This window comes from Pezoporus flaviventris, unplaced genomic scaffold (genome assembly GCF_033815535.1).
Source record: "Pezoporus flaviventris isolate CSIRO_AGI_PZ_B2104156 unplaced genomic scaffold, CSIRO_AGI_Pfla_v1 ptg000035l, whole genome shotgun sequence".
Lineage (NCBI taxonomy): Eukaryota > Metazoa > Chordata > Aves > Psittaciformes > Psittacidae > Pezoporus > Pezoporus flaviventris.
In genome coordinates, this window is record NW_026892583.1 from 9,917,077 (window position 1) to 9,938,465 (window position 21,389).

The following is a 21,389-nucleotide window of genomic DNA, read 5'->3' on the forward strand; positions in this document are numbered from 1 at the left end:
AATTCAGCTCAGGAGGTTCCTTCCTCTACAATGTGGCAATTCAGCTATTACTTCTGACTTTTCACTCCAAATCCTTAAACTGGGCAGATTAAAAGGAGTACATTTTAAAGGTTTATTATTATTATTGAATAACTACAGAGCTCTGGTTAGTACAATGTTGAGTAGTCCCAGGGGAGGTAGGAAGCTCCAGCTGCATGCACTCACTAATAATACATACCAATAGACAGACTCATTTCCAGTAAGTATCCCAGCAAAAATTCAAGGAGAAAACTAAGGGGGAAGCTGAGACTAAGGGCAAACAGCAAGCTCAAATATATGAGGAGATTATTTGATTCATCTATAAATCCACACCCATCTCAGAGAGAAAACTTATTCGGCTCCATTGCTGAATAATACCAGCTTCTTTGCTCAGAGACTTCTATTTCACTGTTTTGGGATATACTTGTTAAGCTGACAAAAATATCTTTTTAAATATGACTTTGGGATACATTTCCAGAAATATTCCTTAGCAAAGAGAGCAGCAGCAGGGGAGAGCAGGATGTACAGGCAGCCACCACTGATACCCAGCCCTTCTTTTTCCCCTTTTCCATTCCTGCACCCTCAAGTTTGGACAGTGGAGAGAGGAATGAGGATCAGTAATTTTCTTCTTGATGCTATTTTCCTCAGTCACAAGATGTCTGTCTAACCTTTCCTTACAAAACTCCCATGTAGAGGTTCTTGTCCTGGGCAGTCTGCCCTCATGTTGAACCTCACTAAAGTAAACCCAAGTAATTCTAGAATCACTCAAAAAACAGTACCCCTGTTTACTTATACTACATCTTGCCCATGTACAGTGGATGTGGAGAATGGACCATTCCCTACCCCTCTGCAGCTGCCCCACCTCTTGGGTATATTGATGTCCCTTTAGTTTCTGCTTCTTCAGGTTAAACCATCCCAGGTCTTTCAGGACCTCTCTTTTCTACACATTGATCATATTAATCATCCCCTTCTGCACAGCATCCCTGTGGCCCATGACTCTTCTACAACGCCCAAAACTTGAATAAGAGATTTCAGTCAAAGTCCCAGAGCTGAGCAGCATGGGAGGACTTAACTGCATACCTTGCAGGGAAGACAACTTGCTACATATCCCAGGACATGGCTTGCCTTTTTCATAGCACTGTGGTACTACTAACCTGTGTGACCCCTTCACATCTAGAGCCTCTTCTCCCAAACTGAAACCCTGCTGGCTGATCCAACCCTAGTGCAGCATCCAGCATTTCTCCTTATGGAATAGCCCTTTTTTCAAACCATTTATTTGGTTTGTCCTATCTGTACAGTCTATCTCTATTCTGCCTCTTGGCAGCATAGTCACAACTCCAAATATTACAATCCTTTCTACTCCACCATCCAGCTCATTCTTCAGAATGTCTGAATGCTAATAGAGCCAGGAGAGACTTCTTTGGACTTCCAGTTCACCCTATTTGATGGTGAAATCTCACTAATGAATCCAAGGACATACTTTGAGCCAATCTCCACCCACCTCATCATTAGTTTCAGCTTGTTGTCTACTCTGATTTTGAATAAAAATATCAATCAAGATGGAAAGTCCATCTATGATAAGTGTCCTCATTCATGTAACATCTCAGTGCTTAAAGGACAAGTTTAGAATCATAGAATCAGAGAATAGTTAGGGTTGGAAAGGACCTTAAGATCATCTAGTTCCAACCCCCCTGCCATGGGCAGGGACACGTCACGCTAAATCATATCACCCAAGGCTCTGTCCAACATGGCCTTGAACACCGCCAGGGATGGAGCATTCACAACCTCCCTGGGCAACCCATTCCACCCTAACAGGAAAGAATTTCCTCCTTATATCCAATCTAAACTGCCCCTGTTTAAGTTTTAACCCGTTACCCCTTGTCCTCTCACTACAGTCTCTAATGAAGAGTCCCTCCCCAGCATCCCTATAGGCCCCCTTCAGATACTGAAAGGCTGCTATGAGGTCTCCACGCAGCCTTTTCTTCTCCACGCTGAACAGCCCCAACTTCCTCAGCCTGTCTTCATACGGGAGGTGCTCCAGTCCCCTGATCATCCTTGTGGCCCTTCTCTGCACTTGTTCCAACAGTTCCATGACCCTTTTATGTTGAGGACACCAGAACTGCACACAATACTCCAGGTGAGGTCTCACAAGAGCAGAGTAGAGGGGCAGGATCACCTCCTTCAACCTGCTGGTCATGCTCATCTTGATGCAGCCCAGGATACGGTTGGCTTTCTGGGCTGCAAGTGCACACTGCCAGCCCATGTTCATTTTCTCATCAACCAACACCCCCAGGTCCCTCTCGGCAGGGCTGCTTTGAATCTCTTCTCTGCCCAGCCTGTAGCTGTGCCTGGGATTGCTCTGACCCAGGTGTAGGACCTTGCACTCGGCATGGTTAAACTTCATGAGGTTGGCATCAGCCCACCTCACAAGTGTGTCGAGGTCCCTATGGATGGCATTCCTTCTCTCCAGCGTATCAGCCGAACCACACAGCTTGGTGTCATCGGCAAACTTGCTGAGGGCACACTCAATCCCACTGTCCATGTAGCTGACAAAGATGTTGAACAAGACCGGTCCCGACACCGATCCCTGAGGGACACCACTCGTTACTGATCTCCAGCTGGACATTGAGCCATTGACCACAACTGTTTGTGTGCGGCCATCCAGCCAGTTCTTTATCCACCGAGTGGTCCATCCATCAAATTGATGTTGCTCCAATTTAGAGACAAGGATGTCGTGTGGGACAGTGTCGAACGCTTTACACAAGTCCAGGTAGATGACATCAACTGCTCTACCCCTGTCCATCAGTTCTGTAGCCCCATCATAGAAGGCCACCCTTTTAAGATGTTGCTGGGCTTCTCAAATGACTGCTGGGAAATAAAGAGAGATTCAGCTCATCTTTAATGACTACCAAGAAGCACTAACACAGCAGCAGCAGAAAGTTGGGTGAGGGTCAATTCATGCCACAGAAGTGATGCTGAGCAGCAGAGGCTGTGGGGACCACATTACTCCCAGGGCTGAGCACTGCTCCTACTCACCCCCAAGCTGTTCAGTGTTTCACGTCTCCTCTACAAGCAACTGTTGACCCAGGGTTGCAGAGGCTGCTTCATCCTTTCTGAATATCGCAACACCTTTGTCTGATATCTCCACAAGAAGATATAGAAGGAAAAAGCTGCCCTGCTGCATTTGTCAATCTACTTTTCTTTCAGCATAAATATGATCTATTCTTGTTTAAAATTACTTTGACCTAAAATGTTTATTTTCTCTCAGTGTGTTGCAGCCAAGAGCCTTAAAAACACAATGCCCACTTTTATTATATTATCTCCATTCATGCTTCATACAGAGATGGAAAATACCTTGGACTAGCACTTTTCCAAATGTTTGTATGTCTCTAGAAGGAGAAGGCTTATGTGAATGCATGAAACTTCCTTAGCAGCAGGATGGGGAAGTCACACAGGAGTGCACTTGAACCTGAAACCACTAAAGGATGAAAATTGCAGAACTAAAAAATTGTTCCTGGGAGTTTCCTCCATCCACCCCTTAAGTACTCCAGTCCTGTGTGGGTGTCCTGGATGATCCCAGCTGCAGAGATGAGAAATCAAGGAAAAGGATGCTTAGATGCTTCTGAAGCTGAAGTAACTAGCTCTAAATTTCCCTGGGATTCAAGCTAAACCACCATGTCCTGCTGAGAACAGGGGCCACTTGTCTCCTGGATGGGCTAAGGGTGTTCACTGTGCTCCCCTAACCCAAACAGTCCTGACCACAGCCTGAGCCACACATGCTGCAGGGACAGTACAAACTTCAGATGAAGGGGCAATGCAAGCGCCGAGCCTAGGCGACAATTTGTCCTTGCCTCACTTTCTCCTCCGCTCTTCTCCACATTGGTTTTACCTATCTGCTCTCCTTTGCCTATGACATGGTCTCACAGGACAGAGAACAAATATAGTGCCACAACAAAAAATGTGATTTATTAATTCCCGACAGGCGTTACAATCTGTGCTTCTTGTCAAGTTACTTAGTTTTAGTACACTTCTGTTTCTCTTACAGGGCAGGTATATAATTGTTATCTCTCTATAATTGCAGAGAATGTTCATAAATCAATACAACACTGGGCAGAAATTTTCTGATGAAATCCTCTTTTGGTTGGGTTTCTGAATGACTGTGACAAACCTAATTACTTCCTTGGCTAACAGAAACCACACACTTTGAAAATTAAAATTTTAGATGAGTCCATTTTAATGATGAAACCTGGCATAATGAAAGAACCAGAACAATACTTTAGACCACATCTTGTTGCCTTTATAGGAAGCAAAGCATGGCTTAAGAACTTCACATTTTTAAGCCAAAGAATAGGCCTAGAAAACGTAAGTTGGGGAAGGTTTGTATTTTAGAACTGTTTGATAACAACACAGGAGTCTTATATTACTTTTATAAGCATGGGATGCCTGGAAGAATTGCGTGCTGGTGTCCTACATTAAGCTGGAGATTTTGAGACAACTGCAATAAAAGGGCAGAGAAACTGAAGCCCCTGCAGCAGTCAGAAGTTTGCTTTTTCTGCTTTTCCCTCTTCAATTCCACTGCTGCTGGCTCCTGCTGTTTGTCCTCCCAGCACACAGGCTCACATCCAGGACCTTGACCAGTGCTCCCTCCCAGGGCTCAGTCTGTTGCATGTATCTGCCAGGCTCCTACTTCCAAAATACCCCTGAAATATCCCAGGACCACTACAGCTCCACAGTACCCGTCCAGTTGAGTTCATGGCCAGAAAATCATAGCCAAATTCATCGATGCATCTCACCGCAGTCCATATTGCACAAAGAGACCAGAGAGGAAAAGAGCTTTTCTGCACCCATTTTGCAGACTAAAGGCAGATACCTCTGCCCACCTGTGCAAGCTCACACAAATCATCTGTGGCAACCAGGAACTGTACTTTGTTCTAACAGCTGGCTCCTGCTTTTTACCACAAGATAGTCCACCCTCTCCAGGGGAAACTTTCCAATAAACACAGGTTTCTTTCAGAACTGAAGACCTTTTGCCTCAGTCATTTAACAAACTGGCAGCTAAATGTAGTCACGCATACTGGAGTCTAAGTGGTTTGCTGTTGTTCCAGATTATTTTCAGCAAACAAATAAAGTGCATTTCATTATAGCTGAAAATTAAAATGAAGCTGGGATAGAAATGCAACCAAATGTTCCCTTGATTTTCTTTAAAGAACAGTCACCATGGCCAAGCAATAATTTCTTAGCAGCTAATGATTCCTAATTTTGGCTGCAAGTTTGCCTGTCTCCTTTCTGATAGAGACTAGATTTAACTCACAGCAGAATAAAGTTCAATTGCCACTTTTAAAATTGCTATTAATAAGCGCCCTGTTTAACACTATTCAGTACCTTCAAGGGGAAGAGAAGGTCTCTGGATCTGATGACAAAATGACACACACTGCAGCAAACCTCAGTAACAGGCACCAAAGCTGAATCAAAGAATCAACCCATGCCAGCAACAGTCACCCTTATACACAAGAAGAAACACTGGAAGTAGAAGTCAACTCATGACGGAGTGGACCATATATACTTCTACAAAGCAGAGCCATCGCACAAATAGGAGGGGGGAGATACACAGCTGCTGCTTGTGAAAAAGGAAGAGGAATAACTCATAAAAGAGGCAGTAACTACCCAGTCCCTATCCCTGAGTGAGCTGCAAAATGGCAGAAATATTTCAGCTATTGTCCATGCAAACACATTGTCACTTACCTGCTCCAGTGTTGGGATAACAAGGCCAGTAGCCTAGAATTAGAGAGTAAGGAAACCAAGCAGCTTCCCCTTTCTAGGGAAGGAGGCACTGACAAAGTGATTGGAAAAGGGGCACAAGTCCTCAACCTCTGGAGGCAACTCCCGTCAAGTGTGAAGGAAAGGTATCTCCTCAAGGAATATGTTATATGTCACCCTGGCAAGTGGACTACCATGAAGAAAGATATCAAATACCTGAGAGAATTAGCAGTGCTGGAAGTGATTTATGATGACCTGGACAAAAAGCAGTTATCCAAAGATCCAGATGAAATCGGGTACACAGGACTCATGTGGCAGAAGTTTTTACATAGTGTCCCATTATCACAAGCCAATTCATTAGCAGTAATAACCTGGAAAGACAGAGAAGGACAAATGGTGGATGAATTGGCTGGCCAACCCTGGCAATATGAAGAAAGTCTCTCTTCCTCCCTTGTCTCAGCTGTGGAGAAACTGGTTCAGCGATGCAAAGTATAGATCCTACTTCCCACCTGTATGGATCAGTATCTCAGCTATTAAATGTTCTTCTGCTCAAGAGAGAGGATATAATGGGTACACACCATGGGCTACCTTGTGGTTTTACCCACATGACCATGGAGAACACATGAGGAAGTGAAATGAAAAATCTACCTTGACAATAGGAGCACAAGTACACGACTTCTAAGGAAAAACAATTAAAAGGGGAGGTCTTCCAGGAAGATTGCTGCTCCAGTCTCCAGTGGGCAGTTGCCCAGATAGAGTGGAAGGGCTAATCTGACTCCTGATCTCTTTGAAGGGACTTCCAATTTATGTTTACAAGAAGTGAGTAACAAACACCATTACCAGCACTAGAGGGACTCTGCCTCCAGGCAGCTGTACGAAAGGGATAACCAGTTACTGGCCTGTGTGGATCAGATGACCTGGCACACCAGACCCACTAGGAGTATAAGGGTTTAGTAGACAACAATGCACAGTGTACCCTAATGCCATAAAAGGGTGGAACCCATTTTTATTTTTGGAGTGACAGGGGGATCCCAACAGCTGCCTGTACTGGAGGCTAAAATCAGCCTGACTGAGATGGAGTGGGAAAAGCACCCCCCTGTGACTGGCATCCTTGGTATAGACTATATTGGGAGGGGGTACTTCAAAGACCCAAAAGGGTACCGATGGGCTTTTGGTGTTGCTGCCTTGGAGATGGAGGAAATTAAGCAGCTGTCCACCTTGCCTGGTCTCTCAGAGGACCCTTCTGTTGTGGGGGTGTGTCCTGGGTTCAGCAGTAGCAGTCATGTTTCCCCTCCTTGGTAGCTGGTGCAGTGCAGTGTTTTGACTTTCGGCTCGGGAACAGAGCTGATAACAATGATGTTTTGGTTTGGCCAAGGACTTTGTGAGCCTCATGCTCTGCCAGGGAGGAGGGGAAGCCAGGAGGAAGCAGAGACAGGACACCTGACCCAAACTGACCAAAGAGGTATTCCATACCACAGCACGTCATGCCCAGGATGTAACTGGGAGTTAGCCGGAAGGGCTGGGAGGCTGCAGGGTTGGAGGAGGTATCGGTCGGAGCTTGGTCGGGCTTAGGGGGCGAGTTATCGGCCAGCTGGTGCTGAGGTGTTGTATTCTCTTCCCTTGTTATTTCCTTTATCATTATTATCATTGGTGGTAGCAGTAGTGATTTGTGTTGTACCTTAGTTACTAAACTGTTCTTATCTCAACCGGTGGGAGTTGCATTCTTTTCGATTCTCCTCTCCGTCCCTCCGGGAGCAGGGGGAGGGCACGAACGGGGGGAAGTGAGCGAACGAGTTACCTGAGGGGGTTTAAACCACGACAGGGTGCTGAAGGTCGAAGAATATCATGTGCCAATCATGACCACAACAGTGCATCAGCAGCAATATCGCACCAATCAAGACTCCCTGATTCCCACCCGTGAGCTGATCCATCAACTGGAAAACCAAGGAGTGATCAGCAGGACCTGCTCACCCTTTAATAACTTCATATCAGCAGTGCAAAAGTCTAACGGAGAGTAAGGACTAACAGTAGACTATCAAGGCCTGAATCAAGTCACACCACCACTGAGTGCTGCCAGACATGCTGGAACTTTGATATGAACTGCAGTCAAAGGCAGCCAAGTGGTATGACGCAACTGATATTGCCAGTGAGTTTTTCTCAATTCCTTTGGCAGCAGTTCGCAGGCCACAGCTCACTTTTACTTGGAGGGGTCTCCAGTACACATGGAATCAGCCACCCCAGGGCTGGAAATACAGCCCTACCATCTGCCATGGACTGATCCAGGCTGCACTGAACAGGGGCAAGCTCCAGCACACCTGCAGTACATTGATGACATTATCTTGCGGAGCTATACAGTGGAAGAAGTTTTTGAGAAAGGGAAGCAAATAATCCAAATCCTGCTGAAAGCCAGTTTTGCCATTAAGAAAAAAAAAAAAAAAAAGAAGTCAACCTGTACAGGAGATCCAGTTTTCAGGAGTAAAATGGCAAGATGGACATCATCGGATCCCAGTGGATGCTATAAACAAAATAACAGCTGTCTCTACCAGCTAGCAAAAAAGAAACACAAGCTTTCTTAGGCTTTGTGGGGTATTGGAGAATGCACATACCAAATTACAGTCTGATTGTAAGCCTATTGAATGAGCTGGAGGAAGAACAATTTTAAATAGGGCCCCAAACAATTATTAATCTTTGTGCAAATTAAATAGGACATAGTTCACACAGTAGCCCTTGGGCCAGTCTGGGCAGGGTAAGATGTTAAAAATGATAGTAGGGGGAGGATGGGATGCAGGGAGGGAAAGGGAGAGCCAGGGGGGAGAAACTGTGTCTATGGAGAGCAGCAAGTGTCAGTACAGGACCCCGACACATCTCCCCTGAGGCACAGATGAAACTCTCAGACACCTTGTTCCCAGCTAGACACCTACAGAGCTGTTGATCTGTGATAGTGAAGGCATGAGCACAGATCTGGAGGACAGAGAGCAGCACAGCTGCAAAACAGAAATGAGCCAGTGAATTCACCCATGTAACATAAACAAGTCTGAGTTCAAGGCAGCTGCATCAGTTCCCATCAAAAGCAGTAGGAACTTGAGTTTTATGCAGTTTGCTCTTTTGACACAATCATACGATGATTCATTTAGTGTGCATTACCTAATACAGATTACTGCAAAGCCTTGATTCATTGATCTAGACAAAGAAATGAAAGACCTGAGCCATGGGAAGAGATGCACAGTTATTCATCCTCTGCAGAGCAATGACATGTGAGGACCCATTAGATAGGGATGTAGAAAACAGAAGTGATGGAAAGAAGAAGGTGAAGAGAGAACTCCAGGAATCACATTAATTGAAAGCCCTAGCAAAATACAGGTTATTGTTAGTGCACATAAACTATCAGTCTGGAGAGGTAGGTATAAAGCATTATTGTGCTATTAATTTCAGCAGTGATGTAGCAGCTCTGGACAGTTTATAGCTGACTGAGAGGAGTACAGAAAGCCTGCACCCTCTAGAGGTCTTCTTCAGTTGACAAAACAGGAAAAGAAGAGAAGAATCTAAAGTGCTTTGCCTACTTCCCAAATTCATCTCTGACCTTGCATTCCAGGAACAGCGGATCTCCACTGGGGTAAGTCTTCAAGACTGGAGCAAGAGAAGACAGGGTGATCCAGATTAGCAGAGGTGCCTAGGGCTGGGCCTCTGAAATGCCACCATCCAGACCTCATGAAAGAAAAGCAGTGGAGATATGAAAGACACCAGAAAGTGTGTGATATTCCTTATTCTGCAGGGTAGGGACTCTCTCTACTTCAGCTCTGCAGAAGATGTTCTTTGAAGGTGGTATATAGACTCCACCTTCGTGCCCTCTTCTATTTCCAAAAAGTATTCTGATGCAACCTTTACAAATATAGACACAGTGGAAATTTCACATTGACCATTCCAAGGGCTGCATAAACCTTAAAACTTTAACAAAGGTAGGAAAGAAATTCAACAAGGGCAAGTGTAGAGTTTCGCATCTGGGGAAGAACAACCCCATGTACCAGTACAGGCTGGGGGCTTACCTGCTGGGCAGTAGTGAAGGGGAAAGGGACCTGGGGGTCCTGGTGGATAGGAGGATGACCATGAGCCAGCAATGTGCCCTTGTGGCCAAGAAGGCCAATGGCATCCTAGGGTGCATTAGAAAGGGTGTGGTTAGGAGGTCAAGAGAGGTTCTCCTTCCCCTCTACTCTGCCTTGGTGAGGCCGCATCTGGAATATTGTGTCCAGTTCTGGCCCCTCAGTTGAAGAAGGACAGGGAATTGCTTGAAAGAGTCCAGCGCAGAGCAACGAAGATGATTAAGGGAGTGGAACATCTCCCTTATGAGGAGAGGCTGAGGGAGCTGGGACTCTTTAGCTTGGAGGAGACTGAGGGGTGACCTCATCAATGTTTACAAATATGTAAAGGGTGAGTGTCAGGATGATGGAGCTAGGTTTTTTTCAGTGATGTCCAGTGATAGGACAAGGGGCAGTGGGTGTAAACTGGAGCATAGGAGGTTCCATGGGAACATCAGGAAAAATTTCTTTACTGTGAGAGTGACAGATCACTGGAGCAGGTTGCCCAGGGGGGTTGTGGAGTCTCCTACGTTGGAGATATTCAAGGCCCGCCTGGATAAGTTCCTGTGTGATGTACTCTAGGTTACCCTACTCTTGCAGGGGGGGTGGACCAGATGATCTTTTGAGGTCCCTTCCAACACTTAGGATTCTGTGATTCTGTGATATCTGGTGCTGAGACCGCCTAGACTACCCTGTGAAAGGGCCAGGCAGTTTTCTCATGTTTTCTCTCAGACACATAGCTCTCAGGACCGTGACCTTCTCAACAGACCACAGATTCCCATGTCCGCAGTGCAAGTGACAAAGCTGAGGGTGTGATGGATAAGTCATGTCACAGGTTTTAAAGTTTCCTTCATTTTACCGGAGGACAGGTGTCAGATTATTATACCTCTGTAGTATGCTCTGATTTCAAAAGATTTCAAATGAAGCTCACAACAAACTGTAAAAGATCAAACTAAATGAACTTGGAGTACCAGGTTACCCATGCACCCATGGAAAAAAGGACCAAAATAAGCTGTTACAGTGACGGAATGTATGCAGAACTGTTTCCATTTGCCACAAAGAAAGTCCTTCCGAAAAATCACTGAATACTCGTATGATCACTGATGTTAAGCACTTCTGATCATCTTGGCTTTCTTTCTGTGATAGAAAATAACTATGAAGAACTACCTGAGCAAGAAGGCTAATAATTATACCATCATAGTATATTGATTCTTTGCATCCATAGGAAAAATCTCAGTAGGCTGCAGTAGCTCTCTGAATGAGGTACTCCTTAGGACAGGAGCTGGGGTTCCTACACCCTTCTCCATTATCTCAGAAAAAGATGCAGCAAAAGCCAGTAAAACACTGTTGTAAGGTAATAAAATGGTCTTCTTCCCACCCCAGAACTCTCTTGCTCCACTCAGTAAAGAGAAAAGCACAAGAAAGATAAGGACAAAACAGCAGCTGTCAGGTGTTCCTGAGGCACTGTAATTATGAAAATATTATTTCTTGTTTTGCAATAGTGTTTTCCACAAGTGAGACTCTTGCTCAGAGCTTTAAAATCTCATCATATTACAAGATTTGTGATCATGATGCACTCCAGGAGATAGATGAATAAGTAAGACTCTCAATAACTTTACATCTTAAATATCTTTCTCACTCCTCTCTTATATAGCTATGCAACATTAGAAGGGGAGCATCATTATGCGCAGAAAAGCATCTACACAATGTAGCCATTCGTGCTCTGCCTCTTTCTTAGCATTTCTCTTTTGTGACATCTAGAGCTATCTATTAGACACAGAAAACAGTATTCTCCATTACCCAACAAATGAAAATACCCATGACTTTTAAATTACAACCAGATCACAATGAAGAGTCAGAAATACCTTATTTAGGCTAGCTGACAACCCATTTGTCCTTTTCCAAGCCTGCCACCTTGCTGCAAAGAGTGCAAGAAAGCTCATAGTAGACTAATGACACAACATGCATGTTTTAACTGTTGCATGCAATGGACTTGATGTTCCAAGGAAGAGGCCTAAAATACTGTGTGCACCAGCACACTCAGACTCTACCTTATCCCATGGCCAGGCAACACAGTCTGCACACCAATACCAAGCCACAGCATACAAGAACCATGGGTATGCAACAGGGAAGCCTCCTCCGTGCAGGGACTGAATAAACAAGCCTTTGTCCAGCCAGAGCAAGAAAGAGATTTCCAGGCTTTGGTGCTCTGCAGGAAAAACACCCTCAGCAGAGAATTGCCACACACAAAGTAGCACTACAGCTGCTTCCCAGCCCAATGAGTACTCCTCCAATAGCAGATACAAAACCCATATTCCACAAGAAACTCTCCAGAAATGGTTTAGTATATACATCACATCACAGACTTTGTCTTCTGCTGTGAGAGGCTCCTTTAATTACTATATTGCAAATCAAGCATGGATGGAGGAGATGAAACAGGTGCAAGCAAGAAGGGCAACTGTAGTCTGCAAATACCTCCCAGAAAGAAATATCCTGATTATTACATCCCTACCTGTTCTTTTGGCAGGGTAACCACAAGGTCAGCCTAGGTAGCCAAGAACACAAGCAAGGAGCCTAGATGGGTCCCCTCCATGTGGTCGTGGGGACCAAAGATGGACCCTGGGGCTCGCTACCTGTCTTGATTGCAGCTGCAACCACGGATGGAGCCCAGGTGGAGCCTCTTCTCATCAGCTGTATCACGCTTATTTGTGGCAAGAGGCAAAATGGCAAGATAATGAGTGACACAATTAGAAATAATTAGCTGAGTGGGAAATTCATTCCCAGCCAATTAATTGTAAGAGGCAAGTACTGCACAACAAGTTGAGACCATATTTAACTGTTCTCAGCTCATCCTGCTTCCAGTAACAAGAAGGCAAAGGAACAAATTGTTTTTTCATTAAAAATAATGGGATAACAAGTACCGTACCAGCCATGGGAACCTAAAAGGGGAATTGGTCTTACATTCCTCTGGACAACACCAAAAAATGCCCTGAAGTGGCTTTTCCACAGTACACAGAAAAGGTGTTTGGAGCAGCTGCCTGCAATTACCCATGCCTACAGCTTCCTGCAGAGAAAGCACACGGATCCCACTGCAGCCCGAGTCAGGAATAGGATTCCGACCCTACTGACTTGTATTATAAAGCTATAAAAGGATGGCCAGCCTGTTGGAAAAATACATCTGTCACTTCCCTAGCAACTGTGCAAGACTCCTGAAACACAGACATTTCTTCAGGAGTTAATGTCCAGCTCTTCAGAACTTAGCCCAGCCTCAGTCTTCGGGTATCTGATCATCATGAACAGACCTCTGGGTCATCAGCTAAAACAAGAAGTGCTGCCTCAGAATTGCTTGATATTTGTGTCTTCATGGCATTCATCAGCACAACTGAAAAAGTAAACATCTGTGTCAAAATATCCAAGTATCTCACTGGATAATTCATGCATGGAAAGAGAGACTAAATTCATCAAATAAATTGTCTACAGGGACAGTTATCCCCAAGCACAGGTAGAAAAAGCTGCTGGAAACAGAACAGTGTCAGCATCTCGCTTTGAGATGTGAAACCAGAGTTGGCAATGCTGTGATTTATGGAGAACCAAGGTCTATTTGGGGATAGAGCAGTTTACAGCAGCTCTGCCAGCAGAGGGGAAAACACAGGACTTAGTTCTGCGCATCAACCAATTGCAAGGGCTAATATTTTGTAAGTGTAAGAGATAGGCAATGACCTTTCCCTTCAGAGTCTAAAATTGTTTCTGGGCTGAGCCTTTTAAAAACAAAAAGGTATATATTTGTCTTAGTGCAATATGTCTAAGCTCTTATCTGCGACCTAGTAATTCACTGGAGAAGACTTGGTTGAAAAGATTTAAAAGCTTTGCTCTATGAGCCTGCACTTACAAATACTCATTTAGGAGCTAAAGGTTCACCTTGACCTAGAATATACAACCATGATAACAAAAGATTAAATACAAGGCTGCTCCAGCGCACTATACCACATACTTTCCCCTCGGATGAGTGTGTTGAATAATGATATGTCAAATTATCCAACTTGCATGACATATTCTTAAAAATAATAGCCGGTTCCCAAATTCATTAACATCTCCTCCAAGCTACAGCTGTGCCATCAGCATTTCTCTGGTGAGATCCAGCTAGAGGGATCAGACTTTTCTGGTGCAGTCCTGGGGACAAGATCCCCATGAAGATGTCAGCATTGAATTGCCTCAACTTTTTTGTGTTAACCTGTTTTATTAAGCAGCTGTTGCTTCTGCCTGCATGGTTTATTCCCAGCTGGGGACACAGTGCCTTGACATCACTGAGGCAAAGCAAACCACATTAAGCTGTGATTTTATTCTGTCAGCACCAGGAGAAGACCTCAGGATGAGGAAGTCACAAATCCCACCTGAGGCTTCGTCTGGCTTTGGGGGTCCTGAGTTTCATCTTGCCTGAGGTTGCTGGGACATGAAGAATATTTAGATGTCATGGACTTCACCTGAGGAAACTTACGATCCTGAGAATCTACATGGTTGGACTTCATATGCACATGACCGTAACACAAAAATGCTGTCCTGCCTGGCTAAAGCACACTACTGCAAAAGATATATGTGTCTTCAGGCCAGCTGATGTCCTTGTAGGAAGGAAGTAAAGGGGTATTTAAACAGCCTCTTCAGGAGTGGGAGTCAAAAATACTGTTGCTGGCTCTATGTTTAGCTGCTGTTGGAGAGCTCACAGAATGATTTTAAAACCTCAGGTTATCCTCACAGTCTTCTTACTGCAGTGGTAGCTTCAATCCAGCCTCCTGCCTGTCCTGTTGTCTGTGGCTTAAGCTCTTGGGCAAAGAAAGCTGCCTACAAAACATCGGGGTAGAAGTGGTGCAAATCTTATTCTGCCTCTGCAGAGGCAATTTCAGTTTGACTGGGCCAGGATGTATCATTTTGCCAGTGTGGATGGCAAAATACCAACACCAGTGGACTTTTTGGTGGAAAAGAGACAGAGGAATTCACATGCCATCACACACCATGTCGAATAAGACCAGAGTGGTTCAAAATAAGCAGGGATAGAAACTCGTAAGTCCTGGTTTCAGCAGTAGCAGTCATTTTTCTCCTTAATAGCTGGTGCAGGGCCGTGTTTTTGGCTTTCAGCCTGGGAACAGCGCCCACAACACTGGTGGTTTTAGTTGATGCTCAGTAATGTTTACTCTGACCAAGGACTTTCAGAGTCTCATCTCTGCCAGGGAGGAGGGGAAGCTGGGAGGAAGCAGAGACAGGACACCTGACCCAGACTAGCCAAAGAGGTATTCCATACCACAGCACGTCATGCCCAGTATATAAAATGGGAGAAGTTACCCAGAAGGGCGAAATCACTGCTCAGGTCAGGCTGGTGGGGTGAGTTACTGGTCAGTGAGTGGTGAGCAGTTGTATTCTCTTCCCTTGTTATTTTCCTTATCATTTTTATTATTGGTGGTAGCAGCAGTGATTTGTGTTATACCTTAGTTACTGCACTGTTCTTATCTCAACCTGTGGGAGTTACGGTCTTTCAATTCTTCTCCCCATTCCTCCAGGAGCAGGGGGAGGAAATGGGGGGAGTGAGCCAGCGGCTGCATGGTTCTGGGTTGCCGGCTGGGCTTAAACCACATCACCATATATTCACAGACCATGGAAAGTATATGAAAACCAAGGGATATAATGGTGCTCCTGTAAGATGTTGAGGATGGGTATCACCTCAAAATGCGGAGGACAGAAAATGGATCTGGCCACAGCACGTTGTGCCACCACAAAGGTAGGGTGCTGCGTGGTCCTGATGCCTGGTGACAGGCTCCCATGGTGGCCTGTCCATTGGGCATTTATGGGACATGCTCCATCAAGGTGGCAGAGGGTTATTTTTATCCTGCCCAGACTGCAACACTCCTTCTTTAAACTCACTCTGAGAGGAGAATGGAAGATCTGGCACTAAGATATTTACAAACCTGCTAGGAAACAGTATCACTGTTTCTGGTTCCTTAATCGCTTAAGTGGTGACAAGAGTTAATGGTCCCTGAAGCTTTCCTAGCAAATGTTCCTTGACATGTCATTTTCTGCACATCTCGGTGATAGATAGGGAGTGAGAAGTCACTTTCTGACAAGCCTTCTCAATTATTTAATAAGGCAGATTCTAATCACTTGGGGAAGTCCCCTGGAGAAATGAAATAATAAATACAGTTTCCCTTTTATTCTGGGAATATCTGGAGAGTAAAATGTATTGTCCCCTCTCCTGTTTGCTGTCAGCTTTGTTTCTGGGATGGTGATTTTCTCTATCTCTGTCTCCATATTTCTGGCTTTTTGAACTGCAAGTGAAAACAGTAAATGAATACAAGGGTTTAATTTTTTCAATAAATATTATCAAGAAATGTTGCTGTTGTATCAAAAGCAGAAAGAGGATTTTGAATAAGGCAAAATGCTGGACTCTGTGGAAGGTGGGCTTACCAAGTCTGATGGAATGTTCTTTTCTTTCCATGCCTCTGTCTTCGTATTATAACTTACTTTTGTATGAAGGTCACTGCTGAGGGCCTGTAAGGCTCTGAACACAAGAGGACTTGCCAGGTGAAAGGTCTTCTGTCTATTGAATTATAAAGAACTATAGAACTGGATTAGCATTATAACATTCGATAGGCTTCTCATGTAAAACCATAGAGTCAAAGGATTATAAAAGGGACCTAGGGTTTTGACTTCATGCCACAGACTTGCACCAGCAGTACAGTATGTTTTATCTCACCCACCATCCTGCACCAAAAAATTACACTGGATATGGTACAAGTACTCAGGCAACTGTAAGTCCTGCAGGAGTTTATGCAGCTACATAACAAGAAATATGCTCATTTGTGATGGCAGCGAGGGTCAAATTTGGGCCAGGGCAATTACACTTGGAGTGGAATCCAATTTAAACCAGCAGCACATGTACAGCAGTCACCACTTTTTGCACTACAAACATACATGCATATGAACAGCAGAGAAAGTAAACTGTGATACTCAGTCCAACATATCTGTAACATCCCTCTATGTCTCTTGATAGGTTGTTTCATCAAGCTGGGCATGCCAAAAGCAGAGAACATAAATCCAAGTGTAACAGAAAGTCACTTGTATTAAGCGAAGGACACCTTCAGCCTGTTCCTGATGCTAGTCCAAAAGCCAGTTGCTGCCCAGCCTTTCCTACCTATTTAGAAAATGGGAACAGGAGCTGGGAGTGTTAAATGGATAATCCAGACTGTCTGTTGAAGATATGTCTCCACAAATGTTATACCATCTGGTGCTCTGTGAAAGCTGGAGGAGTGGGTGCTGTATTTTCATAACAATACGCCCTTCTACTCTCATTGATTCATAACATGAAGCTATTTTGTCTTTGTTCTTTTGTATTTTAAAATATTTGTATGAAGACTTTTCAATGTGCAATCCAGCAATTGTCTTAAGAGCTGAATCAATAGGTTCTTCAGGCTAAGAAATTGTACGTTATACTGAACACTAAAAAGCTCAATGAAAAGCATCTCTACCAGGCCCAAGATCATAGAATGAGCTGAAAAGAAAGATCTTGAAGATCATCAATTCCAACAATTCCCCCAGGACTGCCAAGTCACCATTAAACCATGGCACTACAGCCTCATCTACAGTTTTTGAACACTTCCAGAGATAGTGATTCCACCACTTCCCTGGGCAGCCTGTTCCAGTGCCTGACTACCCTTTCAGTGAAGAAATTGTTCTTAATACCCAGTTTAAGCCTCCCACCAAAATCATTTCCTCCACCCCTCTTCCCCCACCAGTACAATTTTCCCATAAGCCTATTACCAGATGCGGTTTGGAACCAAGGTGTCTGAATTCCATCACTCAGGAGCTGCTACAGAAAACTGGGTGCATAGTCAGCTCACATTCACCTGAAATCATGGCTTACACCATGCCAACACCAATGCTGAGGCCAGGGCCACATTAAGCCAAGGTGAGCACATTGCGGCCAACCAATACCTTGAACCTGCTCCAGGCATACTCCTCCACCTCCTGCCAAAACACCCTCTTTCCCACAGCAACTAGGGGAGCTGCTGCAAAGCCTGGGGCCATGGGGTATGAAGGGAACTGAAAACACCTACCTCCAAGACTCCTCCTTTACCTGGAGGCTGCAGAGTTAACTCCAGTGAAAGTGATGCTCTGGAAATCCCAAGGAAAGAAAAGCTGCGGAAGGAAGAAGGCACACATCCCCAAACCAGATGTTGATGCTCCAGCTACTGCCAGTGGTCCCCAGCTAACAAGGGAATGAAAACTCCTGAATTCAGTTATGATGAAAAAAAAAAAGAAAAAAAAAGCAGAGAAGCAGAGGACAGGAATGATCATTCATGATATAAACAGAACTATGAGCAGAACTGAGAGTCAGCCTATGCAATGCCATGTGCTTGCAAGTGTGTTAAATCCCCAACCCCCACCTTTAGCTATCGATAAATGTAATGAGAGAGAGACACCAACTTAAACCTAACCACAGACACTTTGGTGTCAGACTCCCTCTTGAATTTAACATCTCATAGACCCAGCTCATCAAGGAAGAGCCTTTTTAGTTCCAGCAGATGAACAGCTCATGAACAGGGAGCACAGCTAAAAATCTGCAACTGGAATATGATTTAAATAGTGCAGTTTATAGTGGATACAATTAATGGACAATTTCTCCTAAAGTTCTCTAGAAAACGTAATTTTTTTTTCCTGTAGTCAGCTTTATTTCACCAAGTGGTTCCAGTTTTATGCTGCAAAACCAAATGAAATGCTTTCACCCTTCCATTTTTTTTCAGCAGTGCTAAAAAGTAGGCAGTTGATTTCAATGAAAGCGGAGTTTCCTGCACAATTGCCCCATGCACCAGCAGAGCCTGGGAGAATTAAAATCAACTACTGGAAAATCTGTGACAAAATTAAGAGCCACCTCTATCAGCATAACTCAAAATATATTTTCACCCCCTTCACAAACAGCATCCATTGGATTTAAAGAAGAGGGAGGAATCTGCGACAGAGAAGCACATCCACCATCAAATTTGATTAATCCTTTGGTTTCCCGTAACATATACATCCACATGCCCCTTCAGCAGCTGCCCACCATTCCCAGCCTCAGCAGAATTTCCTCTTTTCTCCATAGTTTCATCTCCTTCTACCTGTTGTGTCATGACAAAGTTTCCAAGTACAAATGAAGTGACCCTTATCAAGCAATAAAGAAACAAATCCTCCAACAGCTATTTCCTATCTGACAGTTGGTATGCGAATGCTTCACTGGCTTTACTGTTTAGCCATGAAACCTTCATCATAAGTGTCATTTGGCTTTAACTTTGCAATAAGGTAATTATAGCACCATGCTTATTAAAAACAGACTCCATCACAGCTGACGTTGACTGATGTTGGTTATAGCTGGAACTTGACAGCCAAGGAAGATGAGCAAGTGCATCAGGGTGCTAACGACATTATATTGCAAATGCTGTTCATTTTCTGTCAGCTCTAAACTATGCAGTAAATAACACATTATATAAAATAAAAAAAAAAAAGAGAGAGAGATATCCAGAAATAACAAAATAACGTTAGATTAAAATGGAGCCATCAATTATTCCCCTTTCTTCAGCTTTTGGGAGATTTCTCCTTCTTTTTTTTTTTTCTTCTTTTTTTTTTCAAATCTTGAAGCATTTGAGCAGGGTTTTTTTCTTTATTCATTAATTGCTTTCTTCTGACTCCTCTGTTATGCTTCAGTGCTCATAAATCAATGTAAAAAAGATAAAATGCTACTATTATGAAATGAGTGTAAAACCGTATTTAAATGTATTTCCTTTTACACACACTTCCTCGCATCTCTGCTCCAAAAGTGTCTGCTCCCACCAAGATTGAGATCAGTTTTCCTACTCCAAAGTGGACTTGGCCAGTCCTCCATTACAAAACCCTCCCAGAGGAGTGTGCTAGAGGGCAAGCCCACAGCCCTATAAATCATTTCCTGCTAGCAGCTGCAAAGGAGGCTCCAGCACTAACTTTATCCAACATTGAATATTTGTTGTATGGTGATGTTCACAGCATGATCACTTGCACCTGCAGCCAGAGACAGACCTAAATATTCCCTACAAAAAAAAAAAAGTGGTTATTTCCAATCAGTTCTTTCCTAGAAGGATGTTTGTTGTTGAAAACTTTAACATGATTTTGAATATCTGTGCTTTCTGGAAGAAGAAAAAGGGAATTTTTACAGGATTGTGGCTCTCCAGAGCAGAAGCCATCAGCTACACAGTACCTGGTGGTACAGACACAGGCTCCTGCTGATCATACTGACACACAAAACTTGCTTTTGTTTAGGAAAAGCTCCACCTTACAGCTTGCAACCCCAATATCACACCTGGGAAAAAGAGATCTGTGGATGTCAGGACATCAGGGTATAAACTGAATAATATGTGAAAGGCAGGAAGGATAGAAGTTGCTTTATTCATGGAGACCTGCAGTTTGGAAAGGTGTTTGAAGATCAACATCCACATCACAGATGGACAAGTAAAATTCTGTGGACTATTTTAATGCAAACTGGAGCACTTTATACACTCCCTCGATGGCAATTAAAGGTATGAGACACAAAAATAAATCAGGAAAAACACACTTATCACTTGAATTAGCTTTGCCTGGAAATTTTTCAAAGAGCTGTTGTTGAACAGTGAGAACTTCCATCCAAGTCTGAAAGTTTTCAAAACCTCAGTAATGTAATTTTTAATTTAAGAAAAAGCACTTTAATAATATTGATTTCCAAAATTATTTTATTTCTCCTACAAATTTTATCTTTTTTTTTCTTAGGAAATGCATTTAATAAAAAAAAAAAAAATGGAATAAAGCTGTTCAGTCCTTCTAAAGCAAATGGGTTCCTTCAGACCTGAATAAAATTACAGCTTTGGTGACTGAGAGGTGAACACATTCTTCCCCTACTATGTGACCTCCAATAAATGTACCATTTTGGTAACAAGGTCCCTTAAGGAGGTTTGCAGAGACTTTGGGGAGTGGGGATAAAGGAGGGGTGGCCCAGCCCTAGCAGCTTCTCCATCCTGCTGGAAGTACCTGTTCAGGGCAAGTCTGTCCTTGTGAGGGGAGCAAAAAAAATGTACCTCACTTCCTGCATAAGTGCCAGGAAGCATCATCCTCTGAGCATCCATTCATGGTGAGAAGATAAGGCTGTCCCCGAGGCACTCGTCTTTGCAGAGGGCACAGCTCCCCACTGATCACTTCTCTCCTCTAATTATCAAGATCAAAAAGTCAAGGATGTTAATTATTCATCACAAATCTGGCTTGTTTGCAGAAAGAGTATAGTCCAATGTGTCTTCAACAGCTTTCTTCAGAATAAAATGATCAGGGAGGGGGGAGGGGGTGGGGGAGGCAGACCTCTTTGCTGTTAACAATATGGGGCAGAAAGGTCAAAAAGAAATCCAGCTGCAAATTACCCAAGTGACCAGAATCCAGGCTTTCTTTGGGTCTCCATTCTTACAAATGGCTCATCACCTCCCTCTCCCACTCTGTTATTCAAGATGAATCCAGGAGGAGTTAAGGTCA